General features: G+C 37.6%; 1 protein-coding gene across 5 annotated transcripts in view; it reads right to left on the bottom strand.

Moving 5' to 3' along the window:
* VPS13B (vacuolar protein sorting 13 homolog B) overlaps positions 1–20,104 on the bottom strand; it is a 522,947-nt gene that overhangs the window by 178,649 nt on the left and 324,194 nt on the right. The gene's annotated exons all lie outside the window — the stretch shown is intronic.

The raw sequence follows: 20,104 nt of genomic DNA, 5'->3' as shown, positions 1-20,104 counted from the left end.
CCAGGATGCGCTCTGAGGAGAATAGAATCTGCTGGCGGCAGCAGCAATGGTCACCCTGGCAGCACAGCCCCAAGACCTTCCTTTGGTTCTTTGTTCCAAGTTCTTAGGTCTCCCAACCATCAGTCTGTTATATGCTGCTCGGCAGCTACCCTGTTTCCCCGAAAATAAGACAGTGTCTTATATTAATTTTTTCTCCCAAAGTTGCGCTAGGTCTTATTTTCAGGGGATGTCTTATCTTTCCATGTGCTAGATCTTATTTTTGGGGAAACACGGTAGATGTTTCACTTTCTTTTCCATTGACGTAACCATGGAAAATCCGAGGAAAACCCCAATCGTCCCACCCCCATCTTAGCACCAAACATAACCAATGGTAACACTTGAGTGCATTTCCTCCCAGTTTTCTGCCAACCTGTGCAAAGGTTCCTCTCACCCTTTATGGTTAACATCACACTGCAGAGACAAAGTGTGTAACCCAATGTTTTTCCAAGCTAATATATTCTTCATAAATGCCACTTTGAAAGGCTGCACAATATTTCATTTAGTGTTTGAAACAAGTTTATTTAACCATTCCCATATAATTAGACATTCAAGTTTTCAATTTTTGACAACAAACATCTATGACAAATATCGAATAATATTTCCTCAGGACAGGCTCCTAGTAGTAGAAATGCTAGGTAAAGGAAATGGTAGGAAAAGTTTAAGTTTATAGAATAATGTCAACACCATTCTAAATTAATATTACTACTGTTAATGGGAAAAAAAATTTCCCCAAAGTACTGGGTATTGCTTATCTTTTTTAAAAAGGCTCTTCCTTAATGGTATTTGTAAATATATTATTATTTTTCCACATGCTACAAATTATTATAAGTTGTTTGTGAAAATGTTAAAGGGTTGTTAAATCAAAACAATGTCAGAGTCATTAAATTTTTTCAAATACTATTTATTGATTTTACATTGTTGAGAGAGATACAGATTATTGTTAAAAAAAAAAAAATCCAGCATAAGCTGTTTGAAACAAAAACAATTCCCCCCTGTTCTTTGAACAGACTAGTTTGTTTAACCCACTCTATGGATGCCTGCTGTTTCCATGTCGGGAGTGGCCCTTCTGAGCTGGCTGTAGCTGGCACACATTTAATATCCATCAATACTCATAACAAGCGGCACTTGTCTGAGAATTGTTCTCTCCTTCTTGGTGATTTTACTTTACTTATGCTTCTTTTTAAGGATGTATTTTCTCTTCAAATGTAATGTTATGGCCGTATCAGATCCTATTAAACCAATTTATTGGCTCTTGAGTCACACAGATGTGGGGTCAAGTCCAACACTTTCTAATTGTATGAGTCCAGACAAATTACAAACTTCTCTAAAGCTACATGGTAGCCTCATCTGTAAAACAGGGATAACAAATCCTATCTCAAAGGGTTAGTCTGATGAATCAGAGAGTTAATGCAGCTAAAGAGGGCGGTCACAGTGCCTGGCTTATAGTAAATACCCCCAAATGGGCAGCTGTTGTTTCTGCCTCTTTATCAGATGGAGGACTGCTAATTGGACTGGGACATATAATTTCACTTCTGGCCATCACTAAGGAGCTGGTGCAGTGCTGGGCACACTGATGAGAGGATCCGTAAATGTTTGATGATATGTGAGTTTCTGATAATATATTAAATTATTCAATATTAATGAGAAAAACTTCACTGCAGATTATAAATGAATGACTGTAATATGTAAATACTAGAGGTTCAGTGTACAACATCTGTGCACTGGGGAATGGGAGATTGGGGTCCCTCAGCCCTGTCTGCGCCCCCTCGCAGTCCTGGGCCCCTTGGGGATGCCCAACTGCAAGCTTAGGCAGACATCCCCTGAGGGGTCCTTAGCACTGCTGCGGAGGCAGGAGAGGCTCCCATTGCCACTGCTGCACTCACCAGCCATGAGCCAGCTTCTGAATCTGCCCCCCTGGTGGTCAGTGTGTGTCATAGCAACCAGTTGTTCTGCAGTTAGATCAACTTGCATATTAGCCTTTTATTATCTATCTATCTATCTATCTATCTATCTATCTATCTATATAAAACCCTAATATGCAAAGAGAATGATTGGCAGAACAACGGGACAATCGGTCGCTATGACATGCACTAACCATCAAGGGGCGCACGGGGAACTCATTGGGCATTGGCAACAGGCGGCAGAGCACAGAACATGGTGGGTGTTGGCTGCGACAGGATGGTGGAGCAGGTGAGCAGACCAAGGTGGGGCACTGGTTGCTGTCATTGGGGTAAGCCTATAGTGTTTACTTAAAATTCTTTGCTGTCTTGTACTATGGTCCCACCCAGCATTCGCACATGCTGCTGGCCCTGATTGCCCCTCAGGGCTTCTCCACCTTCCCCTGCTCCTGAGGGGCTATCAGGGCAGCAGCTGTTACTCGCACCTCCCGCTCATGCCCACTGCTGGCGCCAGCTCCAATCGCTCTTCGCTGTCAGCAGGTGCAAGCGGCGCCAGCTCGGTCAGTGAGTGGGAGCAGAGGCAGCAGGAGCAGGGTTGCCAGCAGAGAGGGGACTGAGGGTCATGCGGCAGGGGCTTGGGGATGGACCAAGATCCATCCCTGTGCCCACTGCAGCCTCGTGGCTCATCGTTCCTTTCAAGGTGCACGAATTCGTGCACTGGGTCCCTAGTTTAGGATATGTGGGCATAGCTTTCTCCATGTACTGTACTCTTTAAGGTCTTTCCAGACATATCCATGGGCTCTTTCCTGACCTGCATCCTTCACCTTGTGTACTGATTGCACTTCAAGCAACTAACCCAGCCTCTACTGGGTCCTCATCCTCATATAAGACATTAGTAACCAACTGCCAGAGTTGCTGAAGCATTAAATGAGTTAATGTATTGAACACAAGCAGTAGGCACTCAATAAAGGCTATGCGAAACAAGGAGTCCCTTGCTTTGAGAAGACTTCCAGATGATGCCAATCTCTCCAGCTTCTATGCTTTTACCACAAACTAATATTGTTACAGCACTTTTTACACTGAGTTTTGTCTCAGAGAGCTTGAATAATTAAAGGTAAAAGTAAAATACCACTGAGCTCTGGCCAGTGTGGCTCGGTTAGTTGAAGTGTGGTCTCATACACCAAAAGGTTGCAGTTTCAGGTTCGATCCCTGGTTTGTGTGTGTACAAGAGGCACAATGGATGTTTCTTTTTCAAATTGATGTTCTCTCTCTCTCTCATCATCATTATCATCATCATCATCATCAATAAAAATATATCCTTGGGTGAGGATTAGAAAAATACTACTAGCAAATAAAAAAATATTTATTTGATAAGTGTTGGTAGCACATTATAAATATTTTCTTCACTAAATATTACAGCCCTTTTAAAGGGGTACTGTTATCCCCATTTTCCAGCTGAGGAAACCGAGGCTTACGAAATTATAGTTCCAAGGGCAGATATCTAGTGGGCTATGGATAAGAAGGGAATGCATTAGTATTCCTAGCACACACCACATCACACTGCCTATCACATAGTAGAGCTTAATAATTGTGGTGTGCAGGTGTGAATACCTGAATAAAGATAATTTAAAAATTCAGTAAAGTAAAAATTAAGGCAATTATCAAAATGATAGTTTCATTTGAAATCTTTTAGTTATCCCTATTATAAAAACTTAAAATATACCTCCAAATCAATTGCCAACTAGAAACTCTCAGATGATATGTGAAAAAATAATCTAGTGAAGTGCATAAGTAGTCTATGATTTATCACCCATGTTTTGTGGCATTACAAACCAAATATCTGTACACAGCATAACTGAAATATTCCTTTAGGTTAAATTCTATGGCAAAGTCAAAATAAAAATTCAACTACTTTTATTCTCTCAATCAGAAAAGGTGGCTGTACATGGAACTACATGGAACTATATAGCGCTTTCAATGCGCAGAGTATGGTATTTTCTTCTTATTTACAGGTTTTATTTAAAATCCAGTCTCTCCTTCTTGAAAGTGAAAGAGTTCCCCATCAGTGGTAACGTGGGGACAAAACCAACCACCTGTAGGTGAAGATAAAACATTTAGTGTCCAGCCCTATTACGTGCTGACCTGCCACACTAGACTCTGGTGAATGTCAAGTGGCCCAAGCCTGAGATTTAAGCCAGCAGGGGCAGAATGGCAGCAATCGGCTCGGGTCACATGGCTACTGAACAGAAGTCAGATGGTGACCAATTTTCGTCACTGCTGAGCAGAATGGAATTTGAACCAATGACCTGAGATGAAAGACTCAGATTCTTATAGGGGGAGAAAAAAAAAAAAAAAAAAAAGGGTACCAATTTCCCAGTACTAGAGAACCAAATTCTTAAAACTGGGTTAAAAGTCAAGATTTTCTCCATCTTTCTAAGCCTCCACACTATTGGTAGAACTGAAATAAGGAAGATGGTGATTTTTGAGACACTTACAAATCCACTGGATTGTCACCAGTCTACTGTAGCCTTACCTATTACATTGAAGAGTACTTGGGCTGCTACTGAGAAAAGTTTTACAATTAATTTTTTGCGCTATGCCCTAAACCTGGGCATCAATTTACTATTCCTTTGTGGAAAAAGAAAAGTTCACAATGCAATAACTCTGAAAATAACTGTTGCTTTATTATTGTCCAAGGGGACTAATAATTTAAGCTGTCAAAAATAGCATACCGGCTTGCTGTCAGTGAATGCAGCAGACACACGTATCTCTGGGTAGTGTAGTTACATTAGCTCTCCCACTCTTTACCTAACTCATTTAAAACGAACAATAAAAGTTTTCTTTAATTAGCTACTGGTGTGCATTAACATGATCATGATTAAACCATAAAAACCAACTGTACATTACACTGGTCCCCTCTTCCATATGTTTCGAATTATTCTGTTTGAAAATGTACTTTGTGTCCCTTTTAAAAGTTCGACCTTCTGCTTTCAGAGAATTAAATGCATATTACTGTAGTGAAGAAGATAATGTTTCAGACCTCCAGGCATATATTAAACACACTGGCAGCACTTGAGACAAAATGCTTTACTTATTAGATACTTCCTATTCTAAACAGTGTCATCAAAGGCTAAAAACAAAATCCATATAAAAGCTGCACAATGCTTCCACACAGAACCTGTGCCAAAATCCCTGTACTTTCCAACTAATGAGGAAAGGATGTGTACTCTTAACATATGAATGTAAGATTTTCCAAGCATTCACTTTAGGAAACTGGCTATTGATTCCATATGCGTTATGTTAAATGAAACTGTATTGGTAAAATAACCTTTAAGATATCTGGCAAGATAACTATAATTAAACAATATTCAAAAGACTAAAACAAAGGGGAATTTGGTTCCACAATGGCTAATTAAAATAAAATGAAAAAACACAGCATGTCATCTCTCAAGATAAATTGTTATTGTTCAAGAACTATTTAAATACTGTTAAAATATACTTTTAGATAAAATCTGAAAGAGCTGGAAAAATATTTGTGGCTTAAAAATGGATAGTTTGGTGAAGAAAAAAAATATAGGACTCCGAAATTTTATGCGGAGATAACAGCTTTAAAGCCTTGAGCACAACCAGATGGTACTCCAATCACAGGAATTCTACAGTTTCACTATCAATGGGTTTCAATATGAGAAGGTTTTCAATAGCTAGGAAAACATGTCAAGTTGATGGTTTACTTCTTGGATCATTTCAGCGCCATTTTCCCATCCTTTCCCAGGGTGTGTAGGGTATGGAGGCGAGCCACCTTGGAAAAGGTGCTGAAAGGTGGCCTAGTAGCTGGAGCACTGGAGTGAGTTCCTCCTTTTAATGCATTGAGATGGGCAAGTTTATGAGCTTGCCCTGGAGTCCAGGAAGAGCCACAGTATCTTAGGAGTGCTGGTGAAACCGCACTTGACTATGTGACAAGATCAAAGGATGCATTAAACTAATTTCAAATTATTTCTCCAGTAGCATTTTGGAGTGGAGAAATATAAGCTTGATGGATTGAAACTTCTTGTTTGGTCCTATTGACCTTTTTATGAGCTCAGTCAAAAGTCAGCCTCATTAATAAAAATGCTGCAAATAAATGGATAAATTGTTAAAGAAAAATATGTGGAAACCAACCACTTGAGGATTAACAAGGGCTAAAATAAATCTAATTTTTGTTTTGATGGCTGACAAGAAAGGGTAATTCAAAATCTATTTCAATATAGTAAGTCATATTATTTTTTAAAAATTTCCTTGTCTTTTTAAGGAAACCTTAACTATACACCAAACATAAACATATCAACATATTTTTACCTTCTTATCTTAATTATGGTTATATAACAGCAACACTGAAGTATTATTTCCAACATGCAATATACTTTAATCTTATCAAAATATCTTGTACCAATCATGAGAGTATTTAAACATCTTATAAATTATGAAAGTCAAGTGTGAAACCACAAGATCAAAGTGACAATCACATCTGTGTCACTGTGACATTTATTCTAATTTTACTGCCCTTGCTAAAATGTAGTAGTGTTTTCAAAGAAGTAAAATTTTGGTCTATCTTACAAAACCAAATACAATAAAAAAAAAAAAAAAACCACAAAAAACCAAGTGCAGTATTTCAATGGTTGTACATACTAAAATTACAAAGAAAAAATTTTACAAACTTGAAAAAATATGTGCGTCACTGTTTAAACATTTGTGAGCATACTCTTCTGGCTGTACCTCTTAGAAATTCGGTTTTTAACACAGACAGTCTACCCTGGAAGCTTGAGATAAATAGCAAATTGCTGTAACAATCAGGAATAATTTCAACTTAATGAATTAATTTAATCAAGCAAACAACAAAAGTATATTTTAAGCCTCGAATTTTCAGTGTTGTTAGCATTACTACTCATAAAATTTTATCATTTTATACCATTGCAACTCAGGAAGCATGCTGAGTCAAGTTTATCTAAGCACTTTAAATTAAATTAAAATTATAAAGAATAAATTGACTTTGATATGCAGTATCTCCTTCAAGTGTATCCAATTCACCTTATTTTTTTCACTGAAAAACAAACTTAAACAAGCACTCTATGTGGGTGCAGTGCTACAGATATGGAGTGCTAGGAAACAAGGGTTTTTTATACTCTGCTTCTCGAAGCCAAATGTTACACAAGATCCCACATAATATAATTGTTCCCAGTCGGAAGGCAAAAAAAAAAAAAAAAAAAAAAAAAGTTTTCACAATACTGCAGTAATTATGCAAAAGAGCAGAACTAATGATACCCATCACTGCTTAACAGATAGAATGGCAAAGACCACTAGTTTCAAGTTTTCCCTTTCATGAAGTCACTTTCCGGCTCTTTGAAGTAACAGTCTGAGGCCACTATTGCCTGCTAAGGATCCATCCAAATATCCCCATTTCCAGACCAGTGCGAACTGCAGGAAAAGCAGCATGGAGGAGGTTCAGGCAAGGCTGTGTTTTATCAGAGTCTGTGTTGGGTCTATTGTTCTGATCTCAGTTGAAAATTATGAAAAGGCACCCGGGCTGGTGCTAAACTGTCTCTAATACCTAGATCATTATCAGTGTCTGTTTCAATGTGGTAAACCGAACAACAAAAAGTGTGTATGCACCAACCTATCCACAGGAGGAAGTTCAAATACTATTTATTGGGCCTTTAGCTGCAGCGTTGCTCTTGTGTCTGTTTGTTCTTTTACACATACATGGTATATGATTTCAAACAGTGTAAGCTTATTTTCAGGGGCTTCTAAATTTATGAGGGGAAAAAAAAATCAATTCCAGGCGAAACCTCGCATACAAGGTCTCTACCCAGAAAGTTCTCATCCTCCCTCCCGGTCTTTTCCTACGTATAAAATTGCAATAGGTTGGTCATTTCTGTTCAAGGAGACTAGAGCTAATTGATTTACCCTAACTTCCATAAGTTTGTTTGACTTGTTTGCTCTTTGTAATGGATTCAGTTTCTTTTTTGTTTTTGTTTTTTTGTTTTTTATAAAACTTCACACATTCAGGGAACTTCGGGATCTTAATCAAAACCAATGCCTCTACATGAGAAATGACAACTTGCTTTGAAATGGCCATGATGTGGATTCTTAAGAAGTGGCTACTGTGTGCACAAGGTAACTACTCTCTACACTGACGAAATCCAAAGTTCATGCCGCTGATGTCAATGTGGAAACCATTTTGTCCCATGGCTGCTTCAAGATTTTCAATAGGATTAAATCAGCTGCAAGTCCTCATTATATCAGCGTTTACAATTGTGTCTGAGTCGGAGTCTGTTTCTCATAGAGTTTTACTCAGAGGCTGACTTAGACTGGCTCCTTAGGGCTAGTCTGATTTTACTAGAAACAACTGTATCACATCAGCCACTCTCATAAACTTGCCGTAAGATTGAATCAGCCCTGACCCTGAAGAGATGAAAGTTTATCGAGCCTACGCGTTCTCTGGAAGTCACAGAGAAGTGCATTCCATTTCTGCAGCAATGCAGGGGAATACGCTCATTAACGATTCCGGGGGGAGGGGGCTTTTCCTCGAAACTATGACCCTGATTTTCTGATAAGAAAATTAAAGTTGAACTTGGATAAATTCCTATCAATAAAAATTCATACAAATCCCTATTTGATTATTTTATCTCTCAAATTACATATGCTCCTTTAAAGAAACTGTAGGGTTTATGGACATAAAGAGCATACTTTTAAAATGAATTTTCTCCTAATACTCAATAATAAAAAATAAAAAAAATGGTTTAAGTATTTCCAGAATTAACTTTATCCAGTAGTTAGTGTTTCCTTGGTCACATAGTTACTTAACAAAAATACTGAGCTAATGTTATTTTATATTCTATTTACTTACTAAGTATAAACAAACCTGTTCAATTAACTGTAGAGTCTCTACCAGGAAAATGTGAATCTCAGTATTTTCTACTATGCATTTGATTTTACTGAAGTTTAAGATATGAGTAATTTATGCAAGAGTAATTTACAAACTTTTATATGTACGTGTGTGTGTATATAGATATATGTAAATTTATTTTTATTTTTGAAAACATGTTCCCTTTCTGTTCCCCACAGAAACCCTCCATCCCGCTCCTCCCCTTCCCTAGGCCTTCACAGCTCTATTGTCTGTCCGTGGTTTATGCATTTATGCATATAAGTTCTTTGGTTAATCTCTTCCTGTTCCTATCCCCTTCTCTCTGAGAGTCATCAGTCTGTTCCATGCTTTTATGTCTCTGGACCTATTTTGTTTGTCAGTTTATTTTGTTCATTAGATTCCACATATGAGATCGTGTGACACTTGTCTTTTCCTGACTGGCTCGTTTCGCTTAGCGTAATACTCTCCAGGTCCCTCCATGTCGTCTCAAAGGGGAAGAGATCCTTCTCTTTTACAGCTGCATAGTATTCCATTGGATAAATGTACCACGATCCATCTACTGCTGGGCACTAGGGCTGTTTCCAGATCTTAGCTATTGTAAATTGCACTGCTATGAACAAACAGGTTCATATATTCTTTTGACTGGTGTTTTAGGCTTCTTAGGATATATTCATAGAAGTGGAATCACTAGGTCAAATAGCAGTTTCATTTTTAATTTTTTTAAGGAAACTCCATACTGTTTTCCATCCATAGTGGTTGTACCAGTGTGGCTACCTTTAACTTTGTGATAGCCAATCAAATAAAACCAAACGAAACTAAAACTATATTATAACTGTCTGTTACATGTTATCAATACCTTAATGATGCAATGGACTTGAAATGCAAATGGTCAAGATATCAAAGAGAAACACTTGTTTGCTCCCTGTAAACAATTCTCCTTTTCTACCAGAAGGACTTTGTTGTTCTTTGCTACTGCACAAAAACTGTTTTGATTCTATCAATCGCTCACTTTAATTCTTAGAACTGTGCAGTATTCTTTCTTTCTTTATTTATTTTTCTTTAAATCAGGTAAATGTAACCATAGCCCCGGCTGGCTAGCCCTACAACATCAGTACATTTTCATATGCTGATATGTCCCATGTAATTCCTGCTGCTCTAAGAATGTAACTTTCTGTATATTAGTGATAGTAATACATCCTACACTTTAATGATATTCCTGGTCTTATGGGACTACTTGGAATTAAAGATTCAAAGTCAGAGAGAAAATGTAGATTACCTCTTCCCAAATATCAAACATCATCTCTAAAACATAAAACTTAACCAAGTATGAACATACCTGAGAACGCTTTCTCAAAAAACTATGAATTAGAACATAAATTTTAATCATAGCTGGTATATGCTTACTGGATAACCTTATCAGAATGCCTCTTGTTATTGCTAAATTTCAGATCACATTCACAACAGTATTACCAAATTAGCACCATTAAAGTGTTCTTAGCTTTTAACACTTATCTCCCTCCAAATGAGCTAAAGAATAAAGTTGTTGTTTGGTAAATCCTCACCTGAGGACATGCTTTTTCACTGATTTTGGAGAAAGAGGAGGAATCAGGAAGGAAAAGAGAGAGAGAGAGAGATCTGCTGCCTCCATATGCATTCCAACCAGGGGTCAAACCTGTACCCTTGATATGTGCACTAAACAGGAATTGAACCCTCAACTTTTTGGTCTATGGTGTATGGGATGATGCTACCAACTGAGTTACCCAGCCAGGGCTAAAGTTTCTATTTTTAAATGATGTTATTATTATTTTTCCTTTTATTGAATTTATTGAAGTGACATAGGTTTATAAAATCATGTTTCAGGAATACAATTCTTCAACACATCATCTGTACATTGTACTGCGTTATTCACTGACCCAAATAAAATCTCCTTCTATCACCAATTATTCCCCCTTTACACTCTTCTACTTCCCCTCATCCCTTTTATTTTAAGGTTACATTCAGTCAAGTATGGTTAATGTGTGGACTTTAGCTATAATTTTACTGGCATAAAATATTTATGGAGCTTCTTGACAAAAAAGCCAATGTCAAAACTACTGAGCAAAATGTGATATAAAATTTTATTTCATATCCTTCATTCAACAAACTCTTATTGAGCATCTACAACCATAACTCAGAGATATTATGGTTTAGTTCCAAATCACCACAGTCAAACAAATATCACAAAAAAGCAAGCACATGGTTATTTTCTTTGGTATTCTCGTGCATATAAAAGTTATATGCAATTTAAGTATGCAATCGCATTTTCTATAATGAATGTACATACCTTAATTAAAGCACGTATGGTGATAGAAGATGATTTGACTTTGGGTTGTGGGCACACAATGCAGTATACAGGTCATGTATCATAGAAATGTACATTGAAATCTATATGATCTTATTAACCAATGTCGACCCGATAAATTTAATTAAAAATACATTATTGCTAAAAATGATAACCATCATCTGAGCCTTCAGCAAGTTGGAACCTTTTTGCTGTTAAGGATCATAGCTTGATGTTAAAGACTGCTGACTGATCAGGGCGGTGACTGCTAAAGAATGGGGTGACAGTTCTTATTGGCTATCCTTTAACTTTATGATGACAGATTAAATTCAAACTAAACTAAAGCTACATAAGGATCCTCTGTGAGTAATATCAATACCTTAATAGTGCAATGGAGTTGAAATGCAAAATGGTCAAGAAAACAATGAAGTTTTGCCACACCATGTCCCTTTCTTTCATGAGCAATTTCTCTGTAGCAAGTGATGCTGTTTTGCTAGCATTTTACCCACAGAACTTCTTTCAAAATTGTGACACAGAGACATGAAGTAAGCAAATGATGTTAGAAATATGGTGCTGATAGACTTGTTCAATACAGGGTTTCCAAAAACCTTTAATTTGATTTAAAAAATACAATACCTGCAAATTTCAAAAAACCTCACAGAATAATTTTATGTAACACACACACACACACACACACACACACACACACACATTTGATGATGGATATTACGAGAGCAGAATAAGAGACAAAAATAATTTGAGTTTTTTAGCCTAAGCAACTACAAAAATGGAGAAAGATGACTTTCCAGGCTATCAAGCAGCATCTCTACCCATCTATGTGTTAGCTAATTCGATAACAATCTGCCTTTCCAAACTTTGCCTGTTTGCCCAAGAAACATACATGACCACAGTGATCCTCACATAAGGAGATGATGACAATCACCACCATACCAAATTTTAAAGGATTCTCTAGTGCAATTATGATGTCTTCCTGTTCCTCCAGCAAGTCAAACCCCCAATCAGCTAAGAACTATTTAAGGGAGAGCTATAATTAGAAGTAGTTTTCTGGGGTTGGGCCTAGACCTCATTCTAGGCAAACACTTGGGAGAATAGAGAAATGAAGCCAAGACATGGAGTCATGCCACATCCCTAGAAAATCAAATGAGTGAGAAATAGATTATTTCTTGGGAGGCTTTGGCCTTGGGACAGCTGAAATTTAAACAATATTCATAAGTTGAATTGGAGAAGGCTGGAGTCTTACAAGACCTGCAAATTTCTAATTGCTATTGAGCATTTTTTTTGGATGTCTTATTATCAGTATTACACATCTAAAAGATCTTCATAACGTTTAAAAATATTTCCCCCCAAAATACCACCTCTAAACATTAACATTTTATTTATTTGTTCCTTCTCAAAAGGCTCAAATGTTAAATATACCTTCTTGATCCCACCAAGTACGGATGAAAGAATTATTCTTTCATTTCATTAATTATTCCTACTGTTTACTTTGTATTTCCTATTCTTATTGGCCTTCCCACTTTATATTGGCTAGTTCAAGAGTTCCTTAATTAGCTTCTTTCACTGGTCTTTTCCTTTCCTAACTCATCACATATAGCACTGTCAGTTTACTCCTCTTAAAACACTTCTAATATTTACTTACAGACATTTGTCCCAATTGAATGCAAGGTCCATGAAAACAGACTTTCCGAGTGTTTCCTATTTTTCTACTTAATCACCAGCACTCAGAACAGTGCTTGGTACATAGTTGGTGCTCAATAAATATTTAAAGAAGGAACTAAGGGAGGAACAAATGAACTGAATAATTTGCAAAGTACTCATTTAGGTCCTCTGGTGAAGGGGGAGATAATAAGGATCAGTTAAACTTAAAGTCTGCCTACTAAATTTAAGATAATTATTTACGAAAAGTGCTTTCAGGCACATCTGAACCAAGACTGAAAGAAGCTAGAATTTGTACTTGTCGAAACAGCAGTAAAAACACTGAGATTGAGGGAGACACATAAGTGAAAAAGGGACAAAAGACAAAAGACAAAAGACAAAAAAAAAAAAAAAAAAAAAAGAGCATGTATACGTGTACAAGGGTATGGAAAAGGCAATATACTATTTGGCTCAAAGGATGTATTGATGAGAACAGAAAATTGGAAAGACAGGATAAAGGAAGATTCTAGGTGGCAGGATAAGAAACCTGAATTCTTAGTTTTATGCGAATCTTCCTCAGAGCCAGCCTGTTGACCACCTATATCAGAGTCCCTCAGCACTTGTTAAAACAGATTCTCAGGCCCTGTGCCAGCAGTATCTTACCCAAAGGTCAGACCTGGTGACCTGACTTGTAACAAACTCCGGGGAATCTTTATTCACAGTAATGTTTGAGATATACCGCTTTAGACAATGGAAAACGATAAGAACGTTCTTAGCAAGCAGATTATACAAAATGGTGCTTGAGAAAATTCGATATGAGGAAAATGTGCAGTAGGAGTAGAGGAAGAGAGAGCAGAGAGACTGTAGGTAGTACGGCCAGTTAAGATGACTGTGAGGGGATGTGAAAGAAAGCAATGTATGAAGTAGTGGGCTTCAGGAGATGAATGAGAGAAATCTTATTGATCACCTTAGCTCAGAATCTGGTCATGGCAGACCACTTCCTACTGAATAATTTAACCAATAATTCTGGGACCTCTTCTCTAACCCATCTCTCACCACTCCTCTTGTCAAATTCTCCGCTACGAACTTCACAATCACCTTCTTGCTTCCACATTGTCACTCATGCTGTTCTCCCAGCCTGGAATGCCCTCCTTCTTAAAAATCCATTTCCTCTATTAAGCCTTCCCTTTATAAGCCCATAATAACTTCTCTCTCCCCTAAAATCCTATAGGACACTATCTTTATCCCTTATCTGGTACTTCGAGTATGTTACCTTCTATTGCTAGTTTCTTTTCATCCTTACATGCTATCTTTTAAGTAGATTATAGGATTCTTGAGTCCAGAACCACACAACATCAGTTTCTGTAAATGCTGTGAACAAAGAATGTATATGAAGTGAGGTAAGTGTATGTGGATGACAGTGATGATGGTGGTCAAGATGGAAACAAAGATAACCTAACTAGCGGATTCAAAACAATGATACCAATGCATAGATAACAACTATTGGAATTTTAGATTGGTCAAGCATTTTTCTATGTACACTTAGATGTTAGGCACTTTTCGGTATCAATCCATTTAATCCTCAGAACAATTCTATAAAGTAGATACTATTATTATCCCCATTTTAAGATACAGAAACTGAGGCCTAGAGAAGTTAACTTGCTCAAAATCACACAGCTAGTAAATGGTGAACCTGGGATTTGGACACCGGCAATATAATTGCAGTGCTTATTTTAAAATAATAACCTATAGATTCTCTATCTCAGAACCTTATTTGTTTCTTTCATAGCACTTACTACAATTTGAAATCTTTAAAGCTTGTTGTTGTTGTTAATATGTCTCCTTATTAGATGGCAAAACCCATCGTTGTTCAACTAGTTAATTTTGTTCACTGCTACATACCTAGTGGTGCTTTGTAAGTAAATGAATGAATAAAGCAATAAGGAAAAAGGAGCAGGAGAAAGGAGTAAAACTATAGAAACTATGAATATCTAAGGACCTAGGGAGTTTTTTGTTTTGTTTTGTTTTCTTTTTTATTACTACAGATTTCAGACAGATGGCTTCCCAGAGAGAGCCTTCATCAATACAGGAATATGTTTTGAAATGCTGAAAGGAAAATTCCATTTGCAAGGTGCTGGGACCAGGTGTCTCTATTTTAGCAAATCACTATACTCAAGATCAGGAAGCAGATCGGGAGATAGAGCACTGCACAGGGAACTGGCTGAGCTCCAGTTTCCACCAAGTCACACCTGTGCAGCGACGTGGGAAAGAACTGTCCGTTCACAGCCTTCCCGTTGTCAACATGGAGTTAGAGTAAGAGTGATCTAAGCCAAATCCAAGTTCTCATTTCAATGCATCGGAATCACAGTCTATTAGATGAATAAACCTGGAAAAGGTTCTGGAGTTCATCGTTTTCAGGACTTCTTCAAACTACACTTTAGCCGCAGTATTCCTTCTATAAAGAAAATCTTATGGCGATGGGGTCAGTGGGTGGCAGACAATACATAATATGTTAACCAGATAAAAGCAACGTTGCCCCAGGATGGTTGTGTCATGGATGCATATGCATGTGACTTGAGGGCCACAGAGCTCAAATCTGGTCAACCACTCCATGATGTAATTTTTAAATGTATGCCTTACTGAGACAATTCACATATGTATTTAATCTACTTAAAGTATACCAATCAATGGTTTTTTGGTACATTTACAGAGTTGTTGAACTGTCACTACAATCAATTTTAGAACATTTTTATCACTCCAAAAAGAAATCCCATACCCACTAGCAGTCACTTTTCTTCACTGCTTCCCTTTCCTCCCTCCCATCCAGCCCCTACACAACCACTACTCTACTTTCAGTCTCTGCAGACTTAGCTACTATGGACATTTCGTAGAAATGGGATTATTTAACATGTGGTCCTTTATGGCTGGCTTGTTGTAGCATGTATCAGTACTACACTCCTTTTTATAGCTGAGTAATATTTCACTGTATGTATATAACATATTTTACTCATTCATTTGATGGACACTTGGATTGCTTCCACATTTTAGCTATTTTTGAACAGGTACGAGTGTCTGTGTAGGCATATGTTTCCATTTCTCTTGGTTATTTATGTAGGAGTGAAATGGTTGGGTTATATATAACTCTGTTTAATTTTTTGAGGCACTGCCAGATTACTTTCCAAAACAGCTTCAACATTTTACATTCCCATCCATTGTATGAACGTTTCACTTTCTCCACAGCCTCACCAACACTTGTTATTATGTCTCTATGATCACAGCCATCCTAGTGGGTGTAGAGAGGTATCTCATGGTGCTGTTGATTTGCATTTCCCTAATGACTAATGATGTTTATAGTTTTTTCATGTATCCTTTGGCCATTTGTATATCTTCTTTTGGAGAAATGTCTATTCAGATCCTTTGTCCAATTTCATTATTGATATGCAAGGATTCTTTACACATTGTAGATACAAGTTTCCTTACCAGATATATGATTTGAAAATATTTTCACCCATTCCGTGGATTGTCTTTTCACTTTCTTTTTCCTTTCCCCCCCCCAAACACGCCCACTCATTAGCTCACATTCATTAGGTCACAAGTGCACCATGGCACAGCTGGGTTTTCAGCTCAGGTTATCATGAAGCTAAAATCAAGATGTTACAGTTCTCTTCTGGCTTAGGGTCATCATCCAAGACCATTCATTTCCTTGTAGTTATAGGACTGAGGTCCTTTCTCATTTTCTTTCCAGCAGTATTCCATTATGTACTAGTAAATGCACCACAGCTCTTTTATTCACTCAACAGATGGACACATGGGCTCTTTCTAAAGCTTGGCTATTGTAAATAATGCTGCAATGAACAGAGGGGTGCATATATTCTTTTGAGTTTTTTTTTTTTTTTGTGGGGGGGGGGGGATTCTTAGAATATATCCCCAGAAGTGGGACCACTAGGTCAAAAGGCAGTTCTATTTTTAATTTTGGGGGGAAATGCCATACCGTTTTCCAGTGGCTGTACCAGTCTGCATTCCCACAAGCAGTGTGCTAAGGATTCCTTTTCTCCACATCCCCGTCAACACTTGTTGTTTGTTGCTTTTTTGATGGTAGCCATTCTAGCAGGTGTGGCTTTTCACTTGCTTAATTTTAACTAAGTGCTATTATTCAATCACTTAGGTTGCTTAAGTATTTTGTGCCATGTCTATCAGATCATTGTGTATTCTAGTCACAAAAGCTTATTTCTATGTTTTCTTTCTAACAGTTTCATAGTTTTAGCTCTTATATCCAGGTCTTGATCAACTTTGTGTTAATTTTTGTATATGTGTCTAATAGTATTTTCTTCTACTATTTTTTTTTAAACTTCTGAAGGTTGGTATTAATGTCTTTTTTATTTGTTTTTAATAATCTGAATCTTTTTTTTCTTGGTCAGTATATCTAAGGGTTCTGTTGATTTTATCTATTGTTTTTCTATCTCCCCTGGATATTTTACAGAAACCTTAGAGAAAGGAAGGTGTTTGGGGCTGAAGCAAACACAGCTTCCTACCAATCCTCCCATTCAAATGGCCATGTGTCTGGGATGGCCCGAGTCAGTCATATTTCACACCTATTGTCTTATTTATTAATAGTGTCCACTGTTAGTCTAACATTTTTCCTGTTCAGATGATAAATTTTAGGGTCACTCTACTAACAGGCCTGGTCTGAAAATGGATTTCCTGTAGGTTTATATCCAGCTTCCTCCCACCCCTGGTGTTTAAGTGTTCCTTGCAGTCCTCACCTCAGGTATAAATAAAGTTAAAAGTGAAATAAAGACAATACAAACATCAGATCAAAGAGACACATTTTCAGTCAGATTGGTGGGAATGCTTGCCAACTAAGGGAAAAAAGTAAAAGGAGTTAGTCTTGTCTCTCACTCTCCCTCACTCTGTTTTTTTTTTTTTATTCTTTTATAAACAAGTATAAACTGTGCTTGAGGTTGTACAGAAATATTCCCAAGAACTGCTGCGGATAGAGTAGCCTGTGTTCATGGGTTACCTAATTTCCCATGAGGCCGAGTCCCATGTTCTGTTCTCCCGCTGCACCTGTGCACACACTCTTCCTCACAAAGTGGGCATGCCTAATACGACGTGACCCTTTTGAAGGGCGGGGGTGAGGGGGGAGCACTCCCTCCCTTGAGAGAGAGGTCTTAGGTCTATAGGCTAAAGAAAAAGCAGGAATGACACTATTTCTTTTTGCCACATGCCTTCCATGCCTGTATCAATGTACTCAAATCTATCAGATGCCAATAATTCATTGCCCATTCTGTCTGTTCCCCACTCAGTCCCAGACCCATTCTGGCTTTCTGATTCCACTCACTGCACACGTCTGCTTCTCTTATATAGGCGAAGGCAGGTGTGCAAACACACAAATATGCTTGATCTGAGGTGCATTTCATTCATAACAGGGGCCAGGGAATGATAGAGGTACATTCATCATTTGTAGAGGTATTCTGTATTAATCAATGTCACTCGCGCTATTAAACACATTTAATGTACTTTAGTTGAGTCCTAAAATATTTTGTTGTACTTTATTCATCTAGATATCTGATCTGTTGTGTTGGTCTGATTATTTCATGTTACAAAATTTTGTTTTGTTTTAACCAAATGTACTTTTTTGGCCCCCAACTGTATTAGAATTTAAATTTATTGAAGAGAGGTTATTTTAGGAAAAGTTTTAAGACACTATACAAAAATTTCGTTAACAAGAATTTGCCTGATATCAAAGTTAAATCACAATGAAAAAAAAATATATATATTTCAAGGTTTTCACTGGAATAAAAATGCTCATTAAAGGACAAGGGAAACGTTTACTGCTACAGGGATGAAACAAAGCTTCCTTAACAACGTGAAGACGATGGGCCAGCGACGCAAGGCAATGGCAGGTATCTGACTTTGTATTTAACGTAGTTTGCAGAATACCAGTTGACTTTGTTCTTAGGAACACATTTTAAAATGGCAGTGATGGATTTTCAGGCCTGGTTACACCTACCAGGAAAATGATGCAACCATTATTCACCGCTTCCAACTATGGTTTTTACTGGCATCTTCTACAAGTTACACTTTGGCACTCTTCTAAACATCATCAGGCCACAGGCTCAGTCTAAATCAAATATTTTTACAAACTAAACAATCCAGTGCTAAAAACTACCCAAATTACAAAGACCTAATGCTGTTTCCGTTCCAAGCACTGGGCTATTTTATAGGAGGAAAAGTGCTTATTACATTAAAAGGGAAATGGTGCTTAACCCAAAAGAACTGTCCTGGCCACAGCATGAGAAAAACAAGTAAGGATCGAACCTGCTCTGGCCACCGACTGACAGACATAACCCACTAGTAAGCTTTTCCTACCTTCGCAAATCATGGGCCCACATAATGTATTGTCTAGGTAAGTTAGTTCATTTAGCATTGGGTCAGTTAAGTTAGATTCACACAGAAAAAAAATTCCATTTCATCCTCATAATAACTCCAGTCAATAGTAGTAGAGTTACTAGTATGTCCCAGTTTACAGATGAAAAACTTAAAACACAAATACATGATGAGAAAATTTAAGAACCTGCTGTTAAGTGGCAGAACCAGAATTCAAGGCCAGGCCATCTGACTGTAAATGTAAAATAAAAAACCTGTTCAATGAAGTAAATGCCTTTCACAGAACCTAGTACTCTTAGTAGGGCCTACTGTTATCTTCTCACCGGGCCTTTTGTGTGCAGTCATTCCTCAAAGGCACCTTTTACAAGTGGGCAGTGTGGACTTCTGGAAGCACACATCTCTACATGCCTCTCCATTCTTTCCATCACACCGTCCTCAGAATGAAGCACAATCTTTTTTAATATTACATTAGGACCAGCTTTCGTCCAGCCTATCTGTCCTGTCGCATCTACCCATCCCAGTATTGCCCAGCTATATCTGATATTTGTACACTTTCTTGTCCACATTGTTCCTGCTTCTTGTAAAACCTTCCCCGCATTTTCTTCTGGGAAATACTGATTCATCATTCAAAGTCCACCCCAAATGTTACCTTTCTTACAAGTGTTTGCCCAATATCACCTTCACCCCTATGGGCAGAACTAATTATTCTCTGCTCCTCATCCTCTTTTTCAGACATCTATTACTCACTATCCTGTTTTTTTAATTTATTTTATAATTCTCTAACTAGCCAGTTCACTCTTTTATTATCACTGTAAATGTACAATAAACATTTGTTGAATGAAGTAAATGTTCAGAGACTACTCCTAACAGACTCTTCCCCTGCCTCCCAAAAGAATAGAG

The sequence above is a fragment of the Pipistrellus hanaki genome, assembly GCF_964339955.1.
Source record: "Pipistrellus hanaki genome assembly, chromosome: 17".
Taxonomy (NCBI): Eukaryota; Metazoa; Chordata; class Mammalia; order Chiroptera; family Vespertilionidae; genus Pipistrellus; species Pipistrellus hanaki.
This window is presented reverse-complemented; position numbering and strand designations above follow the sequence as displayed.